Genomic DNA, 21,010 nt, shown 5'->3' on the forward strand with positions numbered 1-21,010 from the left:
CTGTGACTGTGTGTTTGTTGTATATATGTGTGTGTGTGTGTGTGACTGTGTGTATGTGTCATTGTGACTGTGTTGTATATAGTGTCTGTGTATACTGTGTTTGTCTCTGACTATGTGTGTGACTCTGTCTGTGTATCTGATTGTGTGCGTGTCTCTGTGACTGTGTGTTGTGTGTGCACCTGAGCTTCGAGCGACATCAGTAAGTTTAGATCACAACATGATATCAAGCAGCCTCAAAGACCTGTCATCAGATTGAGAAGTGTGTGTGTGTGTGTGTGTGTGTGTGTGTGTGTGTGTGTGTGTGTGTGTGTGTGTGTGTGTGTGTGTGTGTGTGTGTGTGTGTGTGTGTGTGTGTGTGTGTGTGTGTGTGTGTGTGTGTGTGTGTGTGTGTGTGTGTGTGTGTGTGTGTGTGTGTGTGTGTGTGTGTGTGTGTGTGTGTAACGGATGGTATCGTGAAGGGCTGGGGTGAGTAGCGGTGCTATGGGTTAAACTCACTCTCATCCTCAAAAGACACATAGACACGTTACAAAGCGGTGAATTCCACTCTTGGTATAGCGGTCTGTGCTGTTCATGTGTGTGTCAAGAGCTGATAGCAGTGGGAAGTTCAGTGAGAGAGAGACTGAGAGAGAGACCCATACTGTATATATAATGCAGTGGGATACACGCGCAAAAACAACGATATATACAACATATTAAACGGGTTGCTTCTCATGTAATTCTAGACTGGTATTAAACTTCAAAGGAATCCTAAACCACAGTATTCAAGCGTCTACTTAATCCAGCACAGGGAGAGTACACCTATCAACACATATAATTGGATAATTCTTGTGGATTTCCACCAGTGCTGAACTCCAAAGCATGCAAAGTCCTGTGTACTTTTAAACCGCATGACATTTACAGACAACTTCCCTGGAATCCCGAGTGTGATCATAATGAGACCGAAGAATAAAGCACACCGACCACACCCTTTCTTCCTCGCCAGACCCTTGTTTCTCTAAAATCCCTCTCTCTTTCTTTCTCCCTTCTCTTGCCGTTGACAGGTGCATTGAGAACGCAGGAGTTCTTGGGGAAAGTAGGGTTTCACGCTCTTCCTCTGGAGGACAATAGCAGACATCCTGAGTGCTGGGACCTTTCCTCTCTCTCTCTCTACGGTTCCCATGGGAAGCGGTTCGCGATCCGAGGATTCTGCGGCTAAGGTAAGGATGTTCTCTCACGTCGTCGTTGGTTCCCTCGGGGGTTCTCTGAGTGGGCCGTACAAGCGTTATCATCACAGCACACGGCTGTTCTTATGTTGTTAGCTTCAGGTGGAAATGTGCTAATGTTTCGGTCAACAGACAACAAATAGCAATACCCTAAAGAAGGTCTGAAGATCTTCTTGGAAGATGCCTTGGAAGAAGGTCTGCAGATCTTCTTAGGGGTGAGAATCACCAGTTTCATCACAATACGATATCACAAAGTCTGCCACGATATGATACGATTCGATTCAGGTGCCTGCGATCGATATGAGACGATATTATATGCCCATTTAACACAATCAGTAACATTTAGATCAACTAAAAAAAGACAACTGAAATATCATTTGACATTTTTTTTGAGCTCTTCCAGACATTTAAATGAAAAACAATCTATTGTTTAAATTTGAATACAAATAGACCTCCTGTTCACTGTAAAGTGCCACGTTTTGATATATTGAGCTTTAAACTTTAAGTAAATTTTTTTGGAACTCACAACACGCAACCTAAAACCCCTTCCTCTCCCAAACCGTTCCTACAATTGTTTTATGTTGCATGATGATCATGAATACATTTATTATGTATCGTATTTTTTACGTTTAAATATCAACATTATCTGTCCATCCTCAGTAAATTTACTATCAATATAATATACTCCTCTGACTTCATCGTCTTTCCAAACGCACACACACACACACAGAAAGGGAGAATGCTCCCCTTCCCCAGTCCCCACTAATGGACCTCTGCTGTTCTCTCTATGGCTCTGATCAGGGTTAGCTTGTTAGCTTACCCTAACGTAACATTAATTTCGGTCTTTAACGTGACGTGGGCATAACGGAATGGCGAGGATGCAAAGCATGTTAGATGCATTTGCCCTGTTGTGGAATAAAACAGCAGGGACTTATTTCGGGTCACAAAATGGGCACATTATGTAGCGTTGCTCTGTTGTAATGTATTGTCTACACGGCATTACAGACGCTACTGCTGTGCTGTTGGCCGGATACGACTCAGCACAAGATTTTCAAAATAAGAGTATCGCAATATGAACCGATCTTTTTACGTTGCATCGATCCTATTGGATCATTGATAATAGATCGATATATCTATCTGGATTGATGTATCGTCCCACCCCTAGAAAATACCCTTAAGAGGGTCTAAAGATCTTCTCGGAAGATGCCCCGAAGAAGGTCTGTTGATGGAGACATTGGTATATTTCTACATACAAGTCAAAAGAAGTTAAAATGCTAGTGTGCTCTCGTATTCCTTCCATGTTCCAAGGATGATTGTGAAAGATCTGCTCTACTCAAACATTTTCTTTTTCTTTCTTTGTTAACTCCTTTTGGAGGCATGTCTTTGACTATACAGATTGTCATTTGTGCAGAACACTCACCAGAACACCGTTCTCACATTCTTCCTGTGGAGAGGGAGAGCCTCTCTGTACTTCCCTGGAATCTGAGTTGCATGTGTGATGACACTACTAGATAGATAGATTATATTATTATTATTTATTTGTCCATGTGGGGAAACTGGTTTGCAGCACAATCACAAGGCATTTCATCACAAGAACCACCAATTGACAAACTCGTACACATTCCTCACACCGTGCAACACAGGGGTGTCAAACATGCGGTCCGCGGGCCGGTTTGACTTGGGATAAAAGTGGGCAGTATGTGGCCCCTTAACTAAAATGAGTTTGACAACCCAGCATTAGGTGTAAAGACCAAAAAACAAAACAATAACAACAATAATTAGACTTGAGGCAACTTCTGCCAAAACCAGCTGGATATCCTGTGTAACCAGGATGAGGTCAAAGGTCAAGGGGGATGGAGCGCTAGTGCATTACCCGTTTAAGAACTTAATAGCTGGTAAAACATATTTTAAAACTTGGATCTATTTTCAGTAAATTAGAGGGGCGGTATCGGCACCCAGATGGCAACTGTTTAAATGAGGAGGGAAAGGGCCTCTGGTCACCATGTTGTTTGCCTCATTCAATATTCTATCTCCGTAGATGCATTCCATACTTGGAAACGTTAATCCCTGTTTACTGGCCGTTGCTTCAGTCATTCCTTAGTCTTTTTCTGCGCCTCAGTAGCCGCAGAAGATGCTGAAGGTTAACACATTCCCGGCCAGGGCGGCTAGGTGGTGTAGTGGGCAAGGCGCTCGCCATCAACGCTGGAGACGCTGGGTTCGAATCCAGCTCTCGGCGTTGCTATCAGCTTGGCTGGTCGTTCATACTAACACAATTGGCAGTGTTAGCGGTGGGAAAGCTGATGGGTGGGTCCTGGGCGTTGTGGACAGCGACCCCTACAGTTCGGTCGGGGCGCCTGCACAGTGAGGGTAGGATCTGGAGGGAAGTAGTGTGACCTTCCACACGTTACACTCTCCCGGTGAGAATCTGCTCAGTTTCAGTGTGTACCGTACCGTACCGTACCGAACGGCTGTGTACCGAACGAATATGTTCGGTATGTTAACCACTAACGACCGCCCTCCGGGGGCTTTTTTTTTGACAATCTAATATAATTATTAAGTCGATTATTAATTTCAATATAGAATAGTCCTACAAGTACAATTAGTTACTGCACACTACATCACCCCTGAGTGGAACATGGAAAGCCAAACTTTCCCCCACTGTACCGAAAACCCGTACCGAACCTTGACTTCAAAACCGAGGTACGTCTACCGTTACACCCCTAGTAAAGAGTCTTGTTCAGTGTTTTCCTATAATGTAGACATTTAAAAGGCCTTTTTCTGAGGGCGGTCAGGTGGCGTAGCGGAGATTGCGTTCGTCACCAAATGCCGGAGACGCTGGATTCGCCGGTTCGAATCCAGCTCACAGCTCCGGCGTTGTCACCAGCTTGGCTGGCCGTTCACACTAATACAATTGGCAGTATTAGAGGGTGGGAAAGCTGGCGGGGTAGGTCCGGGTCGTTGTAAACAGCGACTCCTACAGTTCGGTCGGGGCGCCTGCTCAGCACGGATAGGATCTAAGGGGGGTAGTGTGATCCTTCCACATGTTACACGCTCTCAGTGAGAGTCCGCGCTGCCAGGTGAAAAGAAGCGGTTGATTGGCTAGACGTGTGTCGGAGGAAGCACGTGATAGCCTCCACTCTCCCAGACCGACTGTGGGGGGTAAGTGCGCAGCGACCAGGAAGGGGATTGGGAATTGGCATAACGACCAACATTGGGATGGGAGAAAATCGGAAGAAAAAGGAGGGGGGAAAAGATAATTTTTTTTTTTTTTTTTAAAGGCCTTTGTCTGGTTATTTGCTTTATAATTAGTGTTTTGACAGACTGATCAATGAGCTCCACTGACATAGCGGCCTATTTATTGAAGTCAGCTGCACGACTCAAAACCAGGGCTAGGGTTGTGCATTTGAAGGCATATCAATATTTGAATATTCTACAAGACGAGGCAAGCCTAGTTAAGCCAGACCCAGCCATGATATTCACGCATGTGTGTTTAAAAAAAAATAGGGAGTGAGTCATTCAGTCAGTCAGTCAGTCAGTCGGGGACATTTGCTATTGCGTATCAGCCATCCAGGTCCGGCAAAAACATTTGGTTAATCCAATCAGGTTTTCTTAGGTCATGGTGTATTATTGTTGTGGCGCTGTGTAGCTCAGTGGGTCCTTGGTGCTCTGAGCAAGGCATTAGACGAGGGTCAATGACTGTCTAGTGAACACTGTATGCACAACTGGTACACACAAGCGTTTATTGGTTATTATTAACCTATTATGTATAAACGTTTTCTACCATCCCCCACCAAGAACAGCACCTATAAAAAAAAATTGCTAATCAATAAAAGAAAATCATATCAACCACGACCCAAACTTGACCAATCGGCTAAGAGAGGACAGTCTTAACACCCACTTGACCTGTCATTGACCCTAGTCTTAGTGTTGCTCAGAGCAAGAGACAAGCCCACAGTGTTTTATTCACCCTGCTTTGGAACGTGTGAGCATTTTGGCAGGATAATACCGTCTTACAGTAAGAACCTCCTCAGGACGGCCTGTTTTAACTTACCCATGGGCCATGACACACATGTGGGACCTGGAATACAAATGGTTTAGCAGAGGGTATGTTGAGATGGCGTTAAGTGTTACTTTTACCTGTTGGAATCGGTGCTGTGTCTGATCTGATGTGGGGTGTTGTTGTTGGCTGTGCACTATCACTTTCTTTCTTTTTCTTTCTTTCTTTCTTTCTTTCTTTCTTTCTTTCTTTCTTTCTTTCTTTCTTTCTTTCTTTCTTTCTTTCTTTCTTTCTTTCTTTCTTTCTTTCTTTCTTTCTTTCTTTCTGTAATTGCCTTAGGGCAAGATCTGTTGGAGCTAGTAAACACGCACACGCACACACACTAAGCCTATGTATGCACACATATAATTGCATGTACAATAAACACAGACAGAGGTGTGAACACATGACTTTTACACCGTCTGTCTCTCCGTCTCTCTCTCTCTCTCTCTCTCTCTCTCTCTCTCTCTCTCTCTCTCTCTCTCTCTCTCTCTCTCTCTCTCTCTCTCTCTCTCTCTCTCTGCAGCCAGTTAGGTCCAGATGGCAGAAAGAAATAGAGAAATGGGTGAAGGAGAGGAGATGGCTAAGAAAGGCAGGAGTGCATGAGAAAGAAATTCATGTTTTGCTAGAAGAACTAAGAAGTCTGTTAGCAGTACTCAGGAGGGCAGAACAACTTAGGAGGAAGAGAAGAACGATGCATTTTAAATGAATGTTCAGCCAAGGAAAGGGAGGGCAACTCAAAGCAAGAGGTAGAGGAATATTTAAAAAGGACATACCTCATATACATGATATAATAGAGCAGGGGTCCTCAAACCGTTTTGAGAATTTCAATGTGGAATTAAGGAATATCAAAATAAAAGCACACTATGTTATCAATACACATTTATAAAAAAAAAAGAAAAAAAAAGGCATATTTAGCCAAAATATGTTGCCAGAACATTAATTAAAAATATATATATATAGCTTTTTATTTTATTTCTTCATTTGTTTTACTTGCCAATGCGCCTATCCATGACCCCACTTTGGGTCGCAGCCCGTAGTTTGAGAACCGCTGTAATTGAGACATGGGTTTTCCTCCTGAAGCTGTAGCCCCAGGGCAGAATGGAGTCCTCTAGGGTTCATAAGAGAACCTGATGTACTCAGATTATTGTGTAAGTTATTGAGAGTAGTATGTAGGGATGGGTACCGAATTCGGTACTTTTAAAGGTATCTACCGAAACACGTCGGTACTACCGAGTATCGTTAATGTTAGCTCTGTAGGCTAAGAGTAGACAGAAGAGTAGCGGATGTGACGTCGGTAAACAAGCCACAGGCTGTTATGTAAGACGAAACACACCGCAGAGCGGGTCTTCTCCAAAGCGGGGGTGGAGCGAAAATAACTGCTAGAATACTCAATCAGCAGCAGAGTAGTTCATTGCTGCTAGATTGTCTTTGTTTAATCAGTTGTAAAATACTTTCATTTATTTGTTATTTAAATATATAGATGTGTATTTGACTATTTTTTGATCAGCAGAATAGTTAATTGCTCCTAGAGTAGTTTGTTTACCCTTGTTTTATACTTGTTATTTTGTAAAATACAATACCTTTATTTATTTTGTATTTAAATATATAGATGTGTACCTTTTTTAGTTAATTTGTTAAACATATTTTTTTAAATAAACAACATTTATTTAAAGATATGTGTGTGACTATATATATATATATGTTCTAAATCAATAATAACTTTGTATAGCACCTTTCATACAGGGGATTGCAGTTCAAAGTGCTTTACATCAGTAAGATGTAAATAATAATAATACATTATTTATTTATTAAATATAAAGTTTTGAATTTTTTTTTTACAACTGAGGTAGGTAGATAAAATCTTTAGAGACTAAAGTACAGGAAAAAAAGTACCGTTGGGTACCGGTATCGATTCACAGGTACCGGTATCTGTTCAAATGTGAAAGGTACCCATCCCTAGTAGTATGGGATAAACGGGTTATACCAAGAGCTTGGTGTAGAGCAGGGGGAATCCTAATTCCCAAGGGGAAAGAGTCCCTCACTGTTAAGGCAGTTTTGGACCATATCCCTCCTGAATGTAGACGGTACTATTGTGTTTAGTATAGTGGCACAGAGGCTAGCAGACTATTTAGAAATTAATAGTTTAATATATTCCACAGTGCAGAAAGCAGATCCAAGGTGCATGGAACACAATCGCATGATATGGCACCAGAGATCCAGGCAGCCAAGATGGAGAAAAGAGATTTACATGTGGTATTTTTAGACCTGGCAAATGTTTGATACTGCATTGCCTTATTTGGAAACAAACTGCCAAGATATTATAATTTGTTTTAGTACTACAGTACATATTTTACAACAGCATGGCAGAGACTAGAGATTAGGCATTATGGCAGGGTGTACTATTTCATCATTAGCATTCACAATGGCGAAGTGGGTGGTAGGTGGGGAGAAACCGATTAGGGCTTACATGGATGACATGGCCTGGGTGACCAGGACAGTGCTGTGTACAAAAAGGTTACTAGAGAAGTTAAATGATATTCTCAAGTGGGCTAGGATGGCATTTCAGTGTCTCTCTCTCTCTCTCTCTCTCTCTCTCTCTCTCTCTCTCTCTCTCTCTCTCTCTCTCTCTCTCTCTCTCTCTCTCTCTCTCTCTCTCTCTCTCTCTCTCTCTCTCTCTCTCTCTCTCTCTCTCTCTCTCTCTCCTCCCTTGCACTCCTCTGTTCCCTCTCAAACTCCTCTCTCTCTCCTCATCCCTCTATTTCTCCTCTCCCCCTGTCTCTCCTCTGCTCTCTCTCTCTCTTATGTCCTCTCTATATCTTCTCTCTCTCTCCCCATCCCTCTTTTTCCTCTCCCCCTGTCTCCTCTGTTCCCTTTATATCTCATCTCTCTCTCTTTCTCTATATCTCTCTCATCCTCTCTCTCATGTTATTGAATGAACATTGAGTGCCACAGAGCACTGAACTATCCACACACAAGCACACATGAACACACACACGACACGCACGCTGTGCACGCTCACACACTAGCAGCCACTTAACACTTTAACATGAGCGGGCACACACTCATGCCGCACACACGCACACTTATGGCCAAAAGGAAAGGCCACTTTAAATTAGAATAACAGGAACAGTGTATTGCACTACCAAAGCTACCTAGCATGTCCTATATGCTCTGTAAATAACTATGTACAGATACCGAGATGTCACACCATGTTACCTGTTACCTGTTTATTGCACAATGTTGTTTTTTATTGGATTCTATTATATGTTGTACCACTGTATTGCACATTGTTGCGGGCAAGACCACCCGCATTTCATTGTATACTTGTATGCCGTGACAATTAAAACTCTTGACTTGACTTGACTTGATGTCTTCTCTCTATATCTTCTCTCTCTCCTCATCCCTCTTTCTCCTCTCCCCCTCTCTCTCCTCTGTTATCTCAAATGCATCATTTGAAAAAGTCAGACCTCAACTCCTCTCTGCCATTCCACATGACGGCATAACTAATTATCCTGTTCTTTAATCGATCCGCTCCTGTAGTCGACACTCTCCCTTTCTAAGACTGTAATTTATTTGACAATGACATGTTTTTAAAGGAAATCCTACACGGCATCTCCTTTCATGCGTGTATGTGTCGCGTCTTCTTTCAGTCGGCATTCGGCTGGACAAGGAGATGTTTATTATTTATTTCCACTTGATGAGCCGAACAGAGCGGCTAGCGGTGGCTGAGAGCTCCTGTCAAATGTGTCTTTGAGCTGCAGAGAGTTTGTTCTTGTTGAGCATAAGTGATTAAGTGTGTCATTCAATCTCTCTCTCTCTCTCTCTCTCTCTCTCTCTCTCTCTCTCTCTCTCTCTCTCTCTCTCTCTCTCTCTCTCTCTCTCTCTCTCTCTCTCTCTCTCTATCTCTCTCTCTATCTCTATCTCTATCTCTATCTCTCTCTCTATCTCTCTCTATCTCTCTATCTCTCTCATATACACACACACCTACCTACAAACATAACAATTCATGTAGATACGATGTTAACTTTATCTCAAATAAAAGCAATGTGCTGTTTTGAGATCTTCTAAAATTATTATTTTGCCAAGACTGTAACACAAACATGCATAATGCATCAGTGGACAGAGTGTTTCTGTATCGTATGTCATTGACATGTTTGTGTCTTTGAAAAGCTGATCACAACGGGGGAATAATATGGAGCACCAGCGTTTGAGTACAGTGCCGTTCCACTCGGTATAATGAGGAATGTGGTAATTGGATTAATAATAACAAGGCAATGAGGTTAATCATTATCACACGTTTTAACGAGGTTGATCGCTATAAGACACTTTAATTGGGTTAATCACGCAGGCAGAATAAAAGACATGTGTGTTGGTTGCCATTGGGTTGATCTGTTTTTATGTGAACATTTTGCCTGGTCATTGGTTAATTGCTGTAATGTCAGGGCCGTTGAGCCGTGTTGTGGCTCTTAGCCTGAGATGGATCTGATCAGGACGGTGACACCTAGAGCGCCACAGTCATGTGGTCCATAAAGGAAGTCAATAACAATTGAACAACAAGAACACATTTAACCCTTGTGTGGGGCGTTCAGGTCTGTGGGATCCGCTTTCAATGTTTACAATTTTTTTTTAATTATTTAAACCTGAGACTTATTGGCCTTGGCCTTCTTGTGAAGAACATAAAAACACATTTTCATTTGATTTGAAATCTTTATTTCGAACATGTAAATAAAACAAAAACAAATCATTAATCTCTAGCAATGAAAATGGGAAAAAAAACAAGAAAACAAAAACAAAACTAAAAAAGGACATAACTCAATTTACATGTTCGAAAAGGAGTAGGAAGAAGTATACACTTATTTAATCCTACTCCTTTTCCACTACTCAAAATTAGGGATGTCCCGATCCGATCACGTGATCGGGATCGGCGCCGATCACGTGCTTTTCAGAGGATCGGGAATCTTTTTTAATAAAAATCGGCAGTCAAAAAAAGATTTTTTTTTATTTTTTTTTTTTCAACAAACATGACCATGTTCACGTCTTAAACTCATACGGAGGCCTTCGTTTTGGTTTTAAATTACATATAATATATCATTAATGTATTTACTGTCACACAGAGCAGAATAATTGTCCACAACAAACACATCCCCTTTAATTTACACCGTTGCAACAAACACTTTCCCTTTAATTTTAGACGCTCACATCACAACAACACGTTGCTCCCCGAAACGTTATCCACTGACTTGAGCAGCTGCTAGAGGTTTGTAACTAAGCATTTTAAAATAGAAAGTCAAGCCAGTCCAACAGCAATTGCAATGTTTGCAAGGAGGACATTTCGCGTGGAGGAAAAACTCATGAAGCAGCAGGAGGCGGAGTTTTCAGACTAACTTTTCAGATAACGGCAATTATTTGCTGTGTGACTGAGGATTATCGTCGGCGTTTCAGACCAGAATGGAGCTAATCATTACGTAAGTTGAACACTGAATGTATACTAATGTGCAAACATATATTGAAACTTTTAATATTTCTCATATGAAGCACATATGAATGTAATAACAAGAGCCGCCGCGCTCGCGCCCCGGACTATAGGCAACAGAGGGGCTTCTTGCTCCGCCAGTTTCTGACACAAATGCGTCAAAATTGATTACTAATGTGAAAGATCGGATCGGGAACGATCGGAATCGGTAGATATTTAAAATCACATGATCGGGATCGGATCGGGGGCAAAAAAAGGCGATCGGGACATCCCTACTCAAAATGTATGTAATTCCGTACTAATTTAAAATCCTTACAAAACAAATATATATACAAATATATCGCTGCTGGCGGAACAAAACCTTGTAACTCCAAAAACCCAACTTTTCAGCAGATGAAAAAAACGAACACAGATTTGAGGGCGAATAGAGCTACGAGGTTTAGACAGATGATTGGTTTAATGCTTTCCCATTGTGTAGACTTTGTAAAACCAGCCACACACATGGAGGATGATCTACTGAGTTGATTAAAAAAGAATGGAGTTACAAGGTTTTGTTCCGCGAATGTATCTTGTGATTATTATCAATTTCCGATGACGACAACAACTATTAGCGTGTTATTTCCAGGTTGACATGATTCGGGACGGGCAGCTGCTGTAATCCTGTCTCATGTTGTTGAGTCCCTGCGTCCCCCCTGCTAAAGCTTAGGGGGGACTGTGCTTTCGCTGTGGCAGCCCCGAAGCTCTGGAATGAGCTGCCACTGCATGTTAGGCAGGCCAGGCCCCCACTCTGCATGTGTTCAAATCACGCCTCAAAACACGTATTTGCTCTGGCTTTCGGTGTTTTAAACCGAAAGACCTGCCTTTTTATGTGACATATTGTACTTGTTTTGTGTGCTTTTATTAAATGTTTATGTTTTTATGTTTTATCTTATGTTGTGGACTTGTACAGCACTTTGGTCAACTTTGTTGTTTTTAAATGTGCTTTATAAATAAAGTGGATTGGATTAGATTGGACGTCATCAGTCCGCGCACCCCTGGCTAACACACCAAAGACTGCTTGGGGCGCTAGAAAAAGCGCCCTTCAGGCATCATATTTGAAGACGCTCATTGGCTAAATTTAGTTGGTAGATGCATTTATGTTGCCTTGTGAATTTTTCTATTGGCTGTGTTGCCAGTCAGTGGGATGATATTTCTAGCACCCCAGAAGAGAGAGGGGGTGAACATGAAGCACAATATTTACAATTTTCACAGTTGAATTCAGACACAAATTGGGGTTGGGGATCAACTTTATTAATCTCTGTTTTAGATTAAAGGGGAATACCACACATTTTAAAGAATGTATACACATGTTCTTCCTGTGCACCTGGACAGTTCAGTCAGTGTTTCTGAATACGCCCCACTTTCTCCTAAAGCTAGAAACCAAAGAGAGAACCCTCCAGAACCCTCCAATTTGGAACGTTAACTGGGATGTAAGATTTGGAGCTGCTCTGTAGATGATGAAAGGGGCTCTTACTTTATGAGGATGTTTGTGTGAGCTCTTACACCCAAATGAGTTTCATATTCTAGCATTCCTAGAAGGTCTGAACCTGAATTAAAACTTGATTTGGTAAAAAAATAAAAAAGTTTTTAAAGGTGATATAGATAACATTCGGCCACTAGATGTCGCACTAGAGCACCAGCATGTAATGTATCCAACCAGGTGGGGAAATGGGCAGTAGGGAGGGATACATGCACGCATTCATGTAAACAACAACATACATTTTCGACCGTAAAAACATTTTTAATGATCAATTCATTAATGAATGAATGAAGTTTATTTTTCGGTCTTGTTTACAGACAAATCAAACACACCTGTGTGGACTTACAAAAGGAAAGGGGGGGGGGGGGGGGATCACAAATGTACATATTCAAGGCAAGGTCACACAATCAATACTTTTTTGTTGGGAAAAGCAATACTTTTATTTCACACCTTCCTAAATTACTCTACATAAAATATATATAGGGAGAAGAGAAGAGACAGGGATATCTATAGCACCTTTAACCAATATAAACAAACTCATACTGTGCGTTATTATGATCAAAACACTTGCAATATCCAGGATTTAGATGTTTCCCAGTAGTGCTGTGGAGATAGCAGACCGACAGCTCTGCTCGGCCACGACCCAAAAACCCTTCCTTCTCTCGTCCCTGGTCCATCTCCCTGTATAACATTATGATCCATCGCTAATGTGTTGGTTTAAAATGATGTCAGTGTCTCTCCATTAACGGCTGTTGTCAAGGATTAAGAGCGGGGAGACTGATCCCCTGCTACGCAGCTAAAGGGCGAGCTGAGCCTGGATCAGTTTATTGACAATAACCTTTATTACTGTGGTCAGATGTGGCTGAACAGTTTATAGTTATTACTATATTCAACAGTTCACAGTTTATGTGACTGTGGCTAATGGTGGCTGGACAAAGGGGAACATGTACAACATAACAAATAAAGATAACTTATTATCACCAGAACTTATTGACTTTAGAATAATATTTACTTTATTGATGATGTATTACATAATAAGAAATGTGTCTTTCTGCAAATACACATACACACAGTCCTCATTATCCCTCCTAGTTACACACAGTCCTCATATCTCTGCTAGTTACACACAGTCCTCATATCTCTGCTAGTTACACAGTCCTCATATCTCTGCTAGTTACACACAGTCCTCATATCCCTCCTAGTTACACACAGTCCTCATATCTCTGCTAGTTACACAGTCCTCATATCTCTGCTAGTTACACACAGTCCTCATTATCCCTCCTAGTTACACACAGTCCTCATTATCCCTCCTAGTTACACACAGTCCTCATATCTCTGCTAGTTACACACAGTCCTGATATCTCTGCTAGTTACACAGTCCTCATATCTCTGCTAGTTACACACAGTCCTCATATCTCTGCTAGTTACACACAGTCCTCATATCTCTGCTAGTTACACACAGTCCTGATATCTCTGCTAGTTACACAGTCCTCATATCTCTGCTAGTTACACACAGTCCTCATATCTCTGCTAGTTACACACAGTCCTCATATCTCTGCTAGTTACACACAGTCCTCATATCTCTGCTAGTTACACACAGTCCTCATATCTCTGCTAGTTACACACCATCATCATTTCCCTCCTAGTTACACACAGTTAAATGATAAATGGTTTATATAGCGCTTTTATCCAAAGCACTTTACAATTAGTTCCTCACCTTTTACATACACTCACACATTCACACACTGACGGCAGAGGCAACTATGCAAGGTGCTAGCCTGCTCATTGGGAGCAGTTAGGGAGGAGTGGGAATCGAACCGGAAACCTCCGGATTACCAGACGACTGCTGACGAGCCACTGTCTAAACAAAAAAACACTTGCAGCACATTTAAAAACCTTGAAGTTGTTAATCTGCTTTGGGGGTTGTGTGTGTGTGTGTGTGTGTGTGTGTGTGTGTGTGTGTGTGTGTGTGTGTGTGTGTGTGTGTGTGTGTGTGTGTGTGTGTGTGTGTGTGTGTGTGTGTGTGTGTGTGTGTGTGTGTGTGTGTGTGTGTGTGTGTGTGTGTGTGTGTGTGTGTGTGTGTGTGTGTGTGTGTGTGTGTGTGTGTGTGTGTGTGTGTGTGTGTGTGTGTGTGTGTGTGTGTGTGTGTGTGTGTGTGTGTGTGTGTGTGTGTGTGTGTGTGTGTGTGTGTGTGTGTGTGTGTGTGTGTGTGTGTGTGTGTGTGTGTGTGTGTCTTTGAGCAGTTGGAGGGGGAGGAGTGTACGTCCGTCTGTGGATTAACTAGGATAAGATGAGCCCCCCTCCTTATTTTACCCCCATTACCTCACGGCTGTAAAGGGCCGTAAACCCACATTGACTTAAGGCCAAAACCTGGTTTAACATCAGACTATCGCTGCTACTTTGTCTGTGGCAGCTTACAGCGCGCTGACTGCAGTACGCCGCCATAACGCCAGGTGGCAGTGTTGTATTATAGTCGCACTCTTGTCTATAAAACACGACGTAATGGCGTGGTTGCGGGAGGAAAAGGAGACCCTTCACAGCGACCTCATGACCTCATAACCTCAGCGACCTCATCGAGGTATTACACACAGTTCAGTATTAGCAACTTTGTCTTTTACAGGTACACCGGTCATCTGGTAATCTGAAGGTTCCCGGTTAAATGCCGGCTCCTCCCAGGTAGCACGTTGAAGGGTCCTTGAGCAAGAAACGTAACCCCCTAACTGCTCCTGATGAGCAGGTCTGCACTTTGCATGATTTCCTCCGCCGTTAGTGTGTGAGTGAATGGGTGCGAGGTACAAGTTGTAAAGCGTGTTAGATAAAAGCAGTTATATAAATGCAGTCCCATCAACAAAGACGTTGTTTTGCACACAGCAAGAAACTGTTGTTTCTTCCATCCTGGAGGGGAAGTGGCTATTCTAAACATTCAGTGAAAGGCATCTATTGCTGACATGTCACATCCAGGCGTGCAAGCATTTCAGTGTTCTGAAAATGTTACATAACTCCTTCTCTTTCATAAATCTGTCTCCATCAGCTGCAATTCTCCAAAAGAGCATCATGGTGTGTACAGACTGTACAGTATGAAGCCTGCTCCATGTTTGCCAGTTATTCACTTTTCCAACATCGTTGTTTACATGGGAGGGACTGTGGAGGAATTTACCATGAGTAAGGATGTACTCAGTCAGATGTAGAACACAGGTTTATTTAGCTCAAACAAAGTATCAAGTACAAATAGGTCGGGAGTTATTGCTGGATGACTCCAGGAGTGACAAGGCCTAGTATCCCTCCAAAGAGCTAGAGAATCCAGTAAAACCTATGTCTTTATAGTAGGGAGCAGGCCACGTGAGCGGATCGGCGCGGCCGAGAAATCCGCTCTTCGCTCTTTAAAGCTTGGTCCGCTCCGCTAATCGCTCATGTTGACCCCGCCCCCAAGTCGCTCTCCGCTCGCTCCCCGCTCACCTTGAATCGAGCGCTCCCCGCTCCCCGCGCCAGATCGCTCGGCAGTTTTCTTTTTTTTTTTTTTGATCATGGTGTAAATTAGCTCAAACTACAACAGTCTACACCCCCTGGGCCCCTTAACAATTGTTTGTATTGAGCCGCATTGTAATTGTAGCCATTCTGCAATGTTAAATAACGTTGTTTATCCATTCACTCGCTCTATTAAGCGATGATAGGCTAGCCGAGCCACAATGCTATGGTCGCTGCCATTAACGTTAGCATGTAAGCTAACGTCAACAACAATGGCGTCGATACGTTTTCTAACTGGAGTGAGTGTGGGCGTCTCTACAGTGACCAAGCCTAAACAGGATATCACAGGTTCACCCTTCTCATTGGTTGAAAATGGCCTTCATGTTTGTACATCGCCATCTGTTGCTTTGGCATTGTACTGCATGTATATATTACATCAACAGTGTTAAACCACTGTGAGCGGCCTGGAGTGGATTGGAGCGGAGAAGAACTCTCGCTCCGGACGTCGCGCCGACTCATTTTAAAACCCACTCCTCGCTCACGTCAAAACCGGCCGCTCCGCGCCCCGCGCCGCTCACGCTCCGATCCGCTCACATGCACTGGTAGGGAGAAGGGGGTTATTGGTAGATCAGGCTTGGCATTGGGTTGGAAGGGGGCCAGGGGGGAGTTAGAAGGGGGGGGTTATCAGGTGAGAGACAAGAGGTGGATAAATGGGGGAGGGTAGACAGATTGGAGAGGTGTGGGGGGAATAACAAGAATGGGGGGGGGGGGGGGTGTTGGAACATGACTGGGAGATTGTTTGAGGGAGGGGGGTCATTATTCCACAGGACAAACCCTGCAGAGGAACCGTCCAGTCATCCACAAAGACTTGTGTCATTGTGTTTTCTTGTTGTTTTGCTTGCCCTTCGTGGGCCCCCTAACTAGCAGCTCAACTAACCCTAACTAGCAGCTCAAATAACCCTAACTAGCAGCTCAACTAACCCTAACTAGCAGCTCAACTAACCCTAACTAGCAGCTCAACTAACCATAACTAGCAGCTCAACTAACCCTAACTAGCAGCTCAACTAACCCTAACTAGCAGCTCAACTAATCCTAACTAGCAGCTCAACTAATCCTAACTAGCAGCTCAACTAACCCTAACTAGCAGCTCAGCAGTGTGTGTGTGTGTGTGTGTGTGCCAGACTTCTTTCCGGACACAAATAACAGTAGTTATTTAAAACGGCAGACTTGTTGAGTTGTAGATATTGTCCTAGTTTAGCCTTTGTAGGAAGAAACACACCCGGGTGTTTAAAGGGACATTTCATAGATTTTTAACCTGAATCCTCTCATGTTGTGATGTGATAATTGGGACATAAAACTGAACCAATGTTCAGCTGCTTTGTCCCCGAGACGATCCAGAGAGATAAGGAACTAGTGTCCGCAGCCCACTAGAGGTCTGCTCTCCTCTGGGTGATAATAGTGTCTTCAGTTCACTAGAGGTCTGCTCTCCTCTGGGTGATAATAGTGTCTTCAGTTCACTAGATCTCTGCTCTCCTCCGGGTGATAATAGTGTCTTCAGTTCACTAGAGGTCTGCTCTCCTCTGGGTGATAATAGTGTCTTCAGTTCACTAGAGGTCTGCTCTCCTCTGGGTGATAATAGTGTCTTCAGTTCACTAGAGGTCTGCTCTCCTCTGGGTGATAATAGTGTCTTCAGTTCACTAGAGGTCTGCTCTCCTCTGGGTGATAATAGTGTCTTCAGTTCACTAGATCTCTGCTCTCCTCCGGGTGATAATAGTGTCTTCAGTTCACTAGAGGTCTGCTCTCCTCTGGGTGATAATAGTGTCTTCAGTTCACTAGAGGTCTGCTCTCCTCTGGGTGATAATAGTGTCTTCAGTTCACTAGAGGTCTGCTCTCCTATGGGTGATAATAGTGTCTTCAGTTCACTAGATCTCTGCTCTCCTCCAGGTGATAATGGTGTCTTCAGTTCACTAGATCTCTGCTCTCCTCCGGGTGATAATAGTGTCTTCAGTTCACTAGATCTCTGCTATCCTCTGGGTGATAATAGTGTCTTCAGTTCACTAGATCTCTGCTCTCCTCCGGGTGATAATAGTGTCTTCAGTTCACTAGATCTCTGCTCTCCTCCGGGTGATAATAGTGTCTTCAGTTCACTAGATCTCTGCTCTCCTCCGGGTGATAATAGTGTCTTCAGTTCACTAGATCTCTGCTCTCCTCCGGGTGACGTCCGGGTGAGTTTCTCCGGGGGAGGGGAGATGAAGCAGAGTTCTCGATGACACAGAACACGTTTGTAGGTTTTACACCCGACAGGTTCTCCTCATAACCGAACGATAGGATTCGTAAAGAAAAAAAACATTGACATGCCTCTTTAAGGCCCAGGTTACACAAGGGGAAAACAGGAACGTTGTATTTTCGAATTATTTCATTTGCATGACCAAGTTAAAAGTTAAATGGCAACAGCGTTTTAGCTGGTATTTTCGTTTTCCTAGCGGCAACGCTCCAAGGGGGTTTTTGTTCTCAAACTCCCTTGGAACGGTGCCATGTAACCTCGCGCGAGCCGTTGCCGGAGCCGTTCACGTCCAACGCCCATGCGCACTAGACACCGACGTCCGCGTGCCCTCACCAACGTCCGGTGAGAACAGGATCCAGCCATATTTTTCCAGCACTGGATTAGTCAACATGAACGACCAAGTAGCTCAGGTGTTCACAGCCTTTATTCGTTTTAACTTCTTTAATTCACATTTTCTTTAGTTTGCAATAATGCAACTGCAAGCCAATGTTCCGAGACATATTGCCTTTTATTTGTAATTGTTAGGCTATTTGAATCCACCATTTAGGGCTAAACGGTGTAGTCAAATAGCCTAACAAATAAGTCCTTTGCGCTATATATATTATTCCTAAAATTGCTGCACTTTGTTAAAAATTGCATTGATCCGTTGGTCTGTGTAGTAGCTAATACAGGATTTTGCTGCTTAACACTTTGAGTGCCAACGACGAGATTAGTCGTGCTAACTCGCCCTGCGTTGAGTGCCAATGACGAGTTCTCTTTTTTTTTATCGTTATTTCTTTTATTAGCGATATCCATTCATTTTTCATCCATCCAGCCTGACGTTATCATTGTGAATGGGTCTGAGCTCGAAAAGGGCAAATACCGCCGTCTATCGTCTCCCGGATGGTAATGCACATCATTGGATTGGGTGGCCATGTGCATCAGAAAAATAGTCCGGTCCGGGGATCCTATGTACTGTAATGTTACATAGCTATTTAAGTTTATTTAGTTTATAAAGGACAGTGTGTAATGACAATCGTTTGCATTAAACAAATGGATGGGTGCACCAGATTTTGCAAGAAGCTATCATTTCCATCTATTCCTATGTACTGTAGCTATTTAATCACAATAGTGTTGCACGTGTTTTTGCGGGTCCAGTCCACAGAACGTTGACAGAATTAGCAAAACACCTTATCGCCGGAGGCATAAAAGTCATTAGGATACTGCTCTGCTCTGAATTTAGGGCTTATTGCGGAATTTCTTAGCTTCTTGACAATGTTAACATCAAAGCAGCCAGACGGCAGACACTTGGACACTCGCTTATCAATGACTTGCTTGCAGTCAACATGTACGAAACGGATTGTTTTTTCATTGGTACATTTCCGTTTTATACCGTTTTTAATACGAGTATAGTTTCGGAGAGTTCTAGTAATTTCAGAGAAATTCCGCGATAATAGCCCTTTAGTGAAAATTGTGGAATACACAAAACACGTTGTCATTTTTCGGCTGATTTATGAATCGTTTTCAAATAAACGCTAGATTATCGATAGTATATGTGTACTTATGCACGCTAGAGAAGCGGGCTGAAAAATCTATTATCCATGACCTGGTCAGCGCTAACGTCATACACGCACACACACACACAGACACGTTGTGATCGCTATGAAAAAAACATCTGATTAACCCAATACTGGTAAAAAAAAAAAAGAGTCCTTACCTCACATCAGATGTTCTGCAAAAAGATGAATCCAATTCCTGATCGCCATTCCAAATATTGATCGCGTTTATTGATCCAACATTATAGTCCGAAACACATAATTGACGCTGCTCTGAGGGTCCTCAGTCAATCTGGTAACACGATACTGCTTGCCAGAGATGGGAAAACCCCGGACTGGACTATTTTTCTGATGGCCACCCAATCCAATCCAATGATGTGCGTTACCATCCGGGAGACGATAGGCGGTGGTATTTGCCCTTTTCGAGCTCAGACCCATTCACAATGATAACGTCAGGCTGGATGGATGAAAAATGTATGGATATCGCTAATAAAAGAAATAACGATAAAAAAACGAGAACTCGTCATTGGCACTCAACGCAGGGCGAGTTAGCACAACTAATCTCGTCGTTGGCACTCAAGTGTTAAGCAGCAAAATCCTGTATTGGCTACTACAGACCAATGGATCAATGCAATTTTTAACAAAGTGTAGCAATTTTAGGAATAATATATATAGCGCAAAGGACCTTTCTAAGAATGATGGCGCCGCTCCGACCGGCTGCCTCTCTGTTCGCTCCGTCGAGACTGTGTTTACTTTTGTTAATATTTATTGTGTTTACTTTTGTTAATATTTATAGTTTTTAGAGTTTTGTGCGTACCAACTGTTGGTGCATTTAATGTATATGACCGTCAGTCACTCATAGACATTGGATTACGGGAAACTTACCAACTGGATTACTCGCTGGATCAGCTTTCCGAACCGCATCAATGGCCTGAAGAAATTCTCCGGAGATTAGGACCAGATCCTTTGTTCCCAGAGCCCAGGAAAAGACGACGAGGAAAGAGGGCTGGGATCCGTAACAGGCTGAGATCCAGACGCCACCGTACACCACTGCCCAGTATATTGCTAGCCAATGTACAATCAATTGACAATAAACTGGATGACATCCGAGCAAGGATTCAATATCAAAGAGACGTTAGGGACTGCAATGTCCTCTGCTTCACCGAAACATGGCTCACACCGGAGGTTCCAGATCACGCAATTCAACCAGCGGATCACTTCTTTATCCATCGCAAGGATCGGTCATCAGAGTCCGGTAAACAACGTGGAGGAGGTATTGCCTTCATGTTTAACAAAAATTGGAGCGATCCAACGAACGTGAAGGAATTATCCAACCACTGCTCCCCAGAACTGGAATATATAACCATCAAGTGTCGTCCTTTCTTCCTCCCGAGGGAGTTAACGGCGATCGTCCTGATCGGAGTGTATATTCCACCGCAAGCCAGCAACAAGGTTGCGCTCTCCAGACTACACGACGAGGTAAATAGAATACA

General features: G+C 43.0%; 1 protein-coding gene across 1 annotated transcript in view; it reads left to right on the plus strand.

Moving 5' to 3' along the window:
- Positions 1-1,080: 1,080 nt before the first annotated feature.
- Positions 1,081-21,010, plus strand: part of LOC311226580 (semaphorin-6D-like) — a 350,344-nt gene continuing 330,414 nt past the window's right edge. The window contains exon 1 of the mRNA XM_084312000.1: positions 1,081-1,196. The gene's annotated coding sequence lies outside the window, so the exon portion shown is untranslated. The remainder of the gene's footprint in view (positions 1,197-21,010) is intronic.

The sequence above is a fragment of the Notolepis coatsorum genome (assembly GCF_963971535.1).
Source record: "Notolepis coatsorum genome assembly, chromosome: 4".
Classification (NCBI taxonomy): Eukaryota; Metazoa; Chordata; class Actinopteri; order Aulopiformes; family Paralepididae; genus Notolepis; species Notolepis coatsorum.